This window comes from Schistocerca serialis, chromosome 10 (genome assembly GCF_023864345.2).
Source record: "Schistocerca serialis cubense isolate TAMUIC-IGC-003099 chromosome 10, iqSchSeri2.2, whole genome shotgun sequence".
Lineage (NCBI taxonomy): Eukaryota > Metazoa > Arthropoda > Insecta > Orthoptera > Acrididae > Schistocerca > Schistocerca serialis.
The window spans coordinates 248,597,189-248,605,657 of NC_064647.1; the positions used below are offsets into that span (position 1 = coordinate 248,597,189).

The window sequence follows — 8,469 nt, forward strand, 5'->3', positions numbered from 1 at the left end:
GAACTTATATTCTTCTCAAAACACAAAAAGGAGACAGCCACTGCCTTCGTCATACATATCTAATTACGGATAATCTCAGCACAGGCTTTCTTCATTTTCCATTATCGTCACACGCTAATCCATCACTGCATCCAACACTGCAATCCAAGGTTAGGCCGGCGCGGTAGACGCGAAACTAAATATCGGCACTAGTAACGTCACTGATCACTTTTATAAAGATACTTCATCACTTTCCCGGTATTTATTTAGTATTTAGGGGTCTAAACACGGCGATGGTGACACCCTTCTCGGTTAAAAACCCTGTATTCCAATAATGACCTCCACACACACACCATTCACGCCAACCACACTGGCGCATCTCGACACTCGCTCTCGCAACACGTCACAATCGATTGTTCGCCCTATCGACCTGTGCCGAGTGTAAAGTTATAGTAAGGGCCTACGGACCCCTTACAACATGGTTAATCGGATTTGGAGATGTTAGATTAAGAGGTGGCTGGATGCCCTTCTTGCCGCCACCCCGTACCCCGCCAGGACGGAATTAGTGTACCCCAACTGTCTGTGACTAGTGTAATCCATGGAATAGTGCCCAAAGTGTTCGTATGTCAGCGAGCCATGTAACTGAGGTGGGACCTGGGGACCGGCCCTGCATTCACCTAGGGGGATGTGGAAGACCGCCTAAAAACCACATCCAGGCTGGCTGGCACACCGACCGTCGTCGTTAATCCGCCGGGCGGATTCGATCTGGGGCCGGCGCGCCTACCCGAGTCCAGGAAGCAACGCATTAGCGCTCTCGGTTCACGTGGCGGGTCGGTTAAAAGCAGATATAACAAATAAATAAAAATATCGATGATACTTTAAGTGAGTAGCTTTTACTCCTCTGTGTGTGTGTGTGTGTGTGTGTGTGTGTGTGTGTGTGTGTGTTATCGTAAATACAAACGTGGGAATGTGAACGGAGAGCCAAAATGTGCTACTGAGCTCAAAGCCACATCACTTACATGAAATTGAAAAGAATTCTGTGTATGTGAAAACCGATCTCATAAACAAGCAAACCAGTAATTTCACTTGGTCAGTGCGAATTGTTTGAAAAAAACGTAAGTGGATATAAAAAAACTGTAATGACAACCTGTATAAGAATGTAACCTGAAACGCACGAAAATTTCTGCACTGACATATAGCCCTGGTAAACTAAAGAAACTGACAGAACCTACATTGCGCAAAGAAAACGAAACAATCACGTATTAACAATATCACCTGCAAAATGAAGTACTGGCAGAAACAGCAAGACTCAACAACAGCTAAAAAAAATACTGCTAAAAACTAACTACAGTTGCTCCAGGGAAATCGGGTTCGTAAAATTGACACAGAATGCCAATGAGAAACATGACTCAACCTTAAGTACTGAAATTTTAGTTAGGAAGGAACTTACGAAAGAAAACAATTATAGACTAATATTAAAATTCATTTAATCTAGTAACTTCCATGGTACACTATATTAACTCAGAAGATCAATCGCCGGCCGCTGTGGCCGAGCTGTTCTAGGCACTTCAGTCCGGAACCGCTGTGATGCTACGGTCGCAGGTCCGAGTCCTGCCTCGGGCATGGATGTATGTGATGTCCTTAGGTTAGTTAGGTTTAAGTAGTTCTAAGTCCTAGGGGACTGATAACCTCAGATGTTAAGTCCCACAGTGCTTAGAGCCAGAAGATCAATCAACAGAATAATTATCAGAAAACTCGACTGTGACGAGGGTGAAGTGCACCAACAGCATAAGTCTACAAAAATTAAAAAAACTGTTTACCTTATCAAATAATGCTTTGTTCTTAATTTAAAATCCTTTTTTATGCCCGTATGTTATTTAACCGTTGTCCTGAGTCACCATTCCTTCTCGTAATAAATCTACAACTCACATAGTTTGGAAAGCGCGTCCATGCCTTACACGGTACACTCGACGAACACCCCGCCTGCTACACACTGCAGCTATCCACTACTGACTGTCGAAGATGCTACGGCTCCACAGCGCAGCCATAGCAGACACGGATACCGTTGCCTAGCAACTGTTTCTCCGACCCCAGTTCTTCAAATGTATCATTTTCCTTTACAGATTACGCAAGTCTCACGAAGTATGGCGTGAATTTAGCGACTACGGTAGCGGATAAATTCACTGCGTGCCTCGCCGAGCAAAAGTTGTTATGTTTCCAATCAAGAGTCGTTTGACTAGTATGATTTGACCATTTCCTGTGCCAGTCTCTTCATGTCAGAGCAGCACCTGCATCCTGGGTCCTTAGTTACTTGTTGGATATGCTCCACAATCTCTGTCCTCCTCTACTGTCTTCAACCCCCTACAGCTCCCTCTAGTACCTCGGAAGTTATTCCCTGATGTCTTAACAGATGCCCTGTCATCTTGTCCCTTTCTCTTGTCAGTGTTTTCCATCCGTTTCTTTCCTCCCCCGGTCTGCGGAGAACCTCCTCATTCCCTATTCTATCAATACACTTGATTTTCAAAATAATTCTGAAGTACCACAACTCAAACAATTCGATTGTCGTCTGGTCCGGCTTTGGCACTGTCCATGATTCATTACCATACAGTGCTATGCTTCCAGTAAAACAGAAGTGGTTTCTGTCGTTCCCGAAGGTAGTGTTATAGGCCCTATGCTCTTCCTTATGTACATAAACGATGTAGGAGACAATCTGAGCAGCCGTCTTTGGTTGTTTGCAGATGATACTGTCTTTATCGTCTAGTAAACTCGTCACAAGATCAAAAGAAATTGCAAAACGATTTAGAGAAGGTATGTGCATAGTCCAAAACTTGGCAATTGGCCCGAAATAATGGAAAGTCTGAGGTCATGCACATGAGTGCTAAAATGAATCCGTTGAAGTTCGGTTACTAAAGGCCATAAATTCAACTAAATAACTAGGAATTAAAATTAAGGAAAACTGTAAGTGGAGAGTGCACATAGGAAATGTTGTGAGGAAGTCAAACCAAAGACTGAGATTTACTGGCAGAACACTTAGAAGAGGCAACAGATCTACAAAAGAGACTGCCTACAATACGCTTGTCCGTCCTCTTTTGGAGTACTGCTGCACGGTGTGCGATCGTTACCAGATGGGATAAATAGGGTATATCGAGAGAGTTCAAAGAAGAGCAGCACGTTATGTATTATAACGTAGCAAGTGGGAGAGTGTCACTGAAATGATATACGATTTCGGGTTGACACTGTAAAACAAAGGCATTTTTGGCTGCGGCGGAATATTCTCATGAAATTTCAATCTCCTACTGTCTCCTCCGAATGCGAAAATATTTTGTTGAAGCCGACCTACACAGGGAGACACGAACATCATAATAAAATAACGTAAATGACAGCTCGCACGGAAAGACATAGGTGTTCGTTTTCTTCCAGCGCTGTTCGAGATTGGAATAACATAATTATTCTGAATGTCGACAGAATGAGATTTTCACTTTGCAGAGGAGTGTGCGCTGATATGAAACTTCCTAGCAGATTAAAACTGTGTGACGGACCGAGACTCGAACTCAGGAGAAACATCCCCCAGGCTGTGGTTAAGCTATGTCTCCGCAATATCCTTTCTTTCAGGAGTGCTAGTTCTGCAAGATTCGCAGGAGAGCTTCCATAAAGTTTGGAAGGTAGGAGACGAGGTCGTCCTTGGGTAGCTCAGATGGTAGAGCATTTTCCCGCGAAAGGAAAAGGTCTCGAGTTCGAGTCACGGTCCGGCACACAGTTTTAATCTGCCAGGAAGTTTCATTCTGAATGTGGCTCGATGAACCCTCTGCCAGGCACCTAAGTGTGACTTGCAGAGTATCCATGTAGACGTGGACGTAATGATTATTACTACCCACGATGAAGAATAAACTAAACCCGAGGCAGGGGCGGTACATAGCACTATCGGCAAGCATGTTTAGCTCTGTCGCACCTACCGATCGGTTAGCAAACCATTGCATTTCTGATGGTTACCGATGAAATTATCGCGGCTGCGTTGCCTTTAATGCTAAACAATACTAGCCAGAGTTGCAGAGTCCATGGCCGCTACTGAGAATAGCTAAGGAAGTACAAAAACACACAAATAGCGGCAACTTCTGTGCAGCTGAACTACGCGGACCTACTCCAGCTTAGCCACTGCAAGCAACTCAGGACCAGAGGCCCCCCTCTCCCGCCAGTTTTGTTACCACAGTGACGGTTAAGTTTTGTCCTGGCGCGCAAGGCCTGGTCTTCAGTTTCAGAAGTTGGCTTCCCTGGAGTGGCGGCAACCGGTCTGAAGACGAGGGACAGCAGTATTCCTGCGACGAAGAAGACGTGGCCTGGAAGTCAAAGTAACGGCTCCAGCAGCCTTTGTGGGCGTTCGCCACATTGCAAATTCCTATCAGTATTTGAATCGAGGTTCAGAAAGTTACTGCGACCCTACGAGACAAAAGTCCTCTGGTTAGGCGAAAATTAGTTTGATATAGTTTAAGTGATGATTAATTTAGTCTATTTTCTGAATATTAATCAGATCGGCATTTGTGCAAATCGTATGATTCGAAAACCTGCGTGTAGTTTGAATCTACCGTCAGAAGAGTTGGTTTATTGCTTGATTTTGGGGAGGGGACGAAACAACGAGGTCATTGGTCTCATCGGATTAGGGAAGGAAATCGGCCGTGTCCTTTCAAAGGAACCATCCCGGCATTTGCCTGAAGCGATTTAGGGAAATCACGGGAAATCTAAATCAGGATGGCCGGACGCGGGTTTGAACCGCCGTCCGCCCGAATGCGAGTGCAGTGTGCTAACCACTGCGCCATCTCGCTCATTGTCGGGAAAGTAGAATGTAGTTTGCTAAGACACTCCCTCTTTGTCAGAAGGGCTGGACAGGGTGACAGTAGTTCCTGCGGAAGACGCTGTAGTAGGTTACAGGAAATGTCTGCTCTCCGAGTTTATCACATGAATTTATACCAGCAGAATATCGGAATAATTTTGCTGGTGGCAGCGGCGCCCGTACGTAGAACACCTGTACATCTGGTGCGTTTGTTTCTCGGTAAGAGCGGCGGCTGGTGTTGCTAGCGGAGAGGTGCTAACAGACAGCGTTCAGCGAGCGCTAACTGCCTCGCGCAACGGGATCTCGACATCAGGTGGACGCGATTGCTAACAGCTACAACACACGCTTCGCGGCTCCTTACTAACCGTGCACCGCGCGTAATGAGTTCTCTTGACAGCGGACATACGAAAAGAAGGCGGCGCTCAGCTGGGGAACTGCTGGAGTCGTTCGATATGAGAAAGGCCAGGCAGCCCAATACCGCACCGCTGCGTTCTCCATGGAATAGCTGCTAATGTTCAGCACCACATGAAATTCAACGTAATAGCGAGATGGAGGAGCACGTGTGCAGTGTGCGCGCGTTGTGCAGACACCGTCTCTTAGTGGTGTGGGCAGAGTGACAGCAAGCGCTGCAGGCATTGCAGAAAGATGGTAATAAAGATGAGGCGCCAAAAAAAACTAGGAAGTCTTGAAGCGCGGAAAGAAAAGGTCGTACAAGAAAACTTCTATCCAGGAGGTCATCTACAGCATCGATGTTCCGACACTTCAGCGAGTGATGCAGAATTTCGCTGTTCGTCTGTGCCACATCATCGCCAACGATGGCAGGCATAACGAACATGTCAAACCTGAATCAGAATATCTGTAGTGACGTTTACATGTCGAATAAAGTGTGTGCACGCCGTAGTTTGAAACTAATTTACGTTTTTTTCGTATAGTTCAATAATTGTCACTATATATATATATATATGTGTGTGTGTGTGTGTGTGTGTGTGTGTGTGTGTGTGCGCGCGCGCGCGCGCGCGCGCGCGCGAGTTCTATTTCAGCGCAGTTGACATTTTTTTAACATTTATCGTGAATATTATCTATAGAACAAGAAGCTAACTAACTACACGCGTTACAGTCCAGACATTCATCAGGTGACGTAATAGTAAAAAAAAGTAGACGTTGACATACTATGCAATAAAATTAAACATGCGTACAACAAAAGAGAATGTCATAATTATAATAAACGCATTTTACATTACCAGTCCCAATATTTTTTTTTTCTTTTTTTTACATACATAGCATTTAGGAGTGTAAGAGAATAGTGAACTGTGTGGTGGGCGGCTATACGGCGCGGCCGGTCGTGAAACAAGTGTCTAGGTTCAGACTGTGACTCTGACAGACTGACTTGTCCGAGTAATTTTTCACACGCATCTTTCTTTATTTTTCAGATTCCTGTTGACGAGTCAGTCAGCACGGCGATTTTCTACGCCGTAAAGGTAAGTGTTTCTCGTTCGTCTCCAACCGTACATATTTTGACCCCTATATTACAAACGTTGGACTGGTGCTGTAACATTTACTGCTCCTCTATTTGTGCCAATTATTCATGCGTTCTCCGTGAATTGGTCTAAAAATTTGTGCTGTATTTATCGACGGTACCGTCTTGTTTATTGCGTTCACGCTGTAACCTGTTGGTATAGTGTAACGCGCACGGCGCTAGCTTGGGAGACAGGGAGGTAAGCCAGACGTGAATCGATTGGGCGCGGCGAAATAGCGGCGGTGAGCTGGCACACTGACCAGTGCGAATGCAGTTTTTCGGCGGTTTCCCAAGCACGTGTAGGCAAATGCTGAGGCCGCCGGCCACTTCCGTGTCAGAGAAAACGACACACAAAAGAGTTGCAACTGCATGATTACCGTGGAGAACTGCATCGAAGCAGTCTTCGGAATGAAGATCGAAACAACGATATCAACAACAACAACAACAACAACAACAACAGAGCACAAAGTTTACGCGATTCGCAGTAGACGACATACACGACTACGCTGCCTTAGGTTACCTTGGCGTATCTGAGGCTGCAGTACATGCGATTTTGCATCAAGATTTAGCTGCGAAAAGTATGTTACCGATGGATTCCATATACACTCCTGGAAATGGAAAAAAGAACACATTGACACCGGTGTGTCAGACCCACCATACTTGCTCCGGACACTGCGAGAGGGCTGTACAAGCAATGATCACACGCACGGCACAGCGGACACACCAGGAACCGCGGTGTTGGCCGTCGAATGGCGCTAGCTGCGCAGCATTTGTGCACCGCCGCCGTCAGTGTCAGCCAGTTTGCCGTGGCATACGGAGCTCCATCGCAGTCTTTAACACTGGTACCATGCCGCGACAGCGTGGACGTGAACCGTATGTGCAGTTGACGGACTTTGAGCGAGGGCGTATAGTGGGCATGCGGGAGGCCGGGTGGACGTACCGCCGAATTGCTCAACACGTGGGGCGTGAGGTCTCCACAGTACATCGATGTTGTCGCCAGTGGTCGGCGGAAGGTGCACGTGCCCGTCGACCTGGGACCGGACCGCAGCGACGCACGGATGCACGCCAAGACCGTAGGATCCTACGCAGTGCCGTAGGGGACCGCACCGCCACTTCCCAGCAAATTAGGGACACTGTTGCTCCTGGGGTATCGGCGAGGACCATTCGCAACCGTCTCCATGAAGCTGGGCTACGGTCCCGCACACCGTTAGGCCGTCTTCCGCTCACGCCCCAACATCGTGCAGCCCGCCTCCAGTGGTGTCGCGACAGGCGTGAATGGAGGGACGAATGGAGACGTGTCGTCTTCAGCGATGAGCGTCGCTTCTGCCTTGGTGCCACTGATGGTCGTATGCGTGTTTGGCGCCGTGCAGGTGAGCGCCACAATCAGGACTGCATACGACCGAGGCACACAGGGCCAACACCCGGCATCATGGTGTGGGGAGCGATCTCCTACACTGGCCGTACACCACTGGTGATCGTCGAGGGGACACTGAATAGTGCACGGTACATCCAAACCGTCATCGAACCCATCGTTCTACCATTCCTAGACCGGCAAGGGAACTTGCTGTTCCAACAGGACAATGCACGTCCGCATGTATCCCGTGCCACCCAACGTGCTCTAGAACGTGTAAGTCAATTACCCTGGCCAGCAAGATCTCCGGATCTGTCCCCCATTGAGCATGTTTGGGACTGGATGAAGCGTCGTCTCACGCGGTCTGCATGTCCAGCACGAACGCTGGTCCAACTGAGGCGCCAGGTGGAAATGGCATGGCAAGCCGTTCCACAGGACTACATCCAGCATCTCTACGATCGTCTCCATGGGAGAATAGCAGCCTGCATTGCTGTGAAAGGTGGATATACACTGTACTAGTGCCGACATTGTGCATGCTCTGTTGCCTGTGTCTATGTGCCTGTGGTTCTGTCAGTGTGATCATGTGATGTATCTGACCCCAGGAATGTGTCAATAAAGTTTCCCCTTCCTGGGACAATGAATTCACGGTGTTCTTATTTCAATTTCCAGGAGTGTAATTTACCCGAAATTCAAAAACACGCTCATTTCAAATGGCGCAGGAACTTCCCTGAAGTCTGTTGATCCATTGTGGACATGGGACGGCGATGGTAGAATATTTAACAATGATGTTCGCCAACA

At 47.4% G+C, this 8,469-nt stretch overlaps 1 long non-coding RNA gene across 1 annotated transcript in view; it reads left to right on the forward strand.

Annotated features, from left to right (window-relative positions):
• The window catches only part of LOC126425030 (uncharacterized), a 242,047-nt gene extending 235,765 nt beyond the window's left edge, over window positions 1–6,282 (forward strand). The window contains exon 3 of the long non-coding RNA XR_007576248.1: window positions 6,235–6,282. This is a non-coding gene — a long non-coding RNA (uncharacterized LOC126425030). The remainder of the gene's footprint in view (window positions 1–6,234) is intronic.
• The last annotated feature ends 2,187 nt before the right edge of the window (window positions 6,283–8,469 follow it).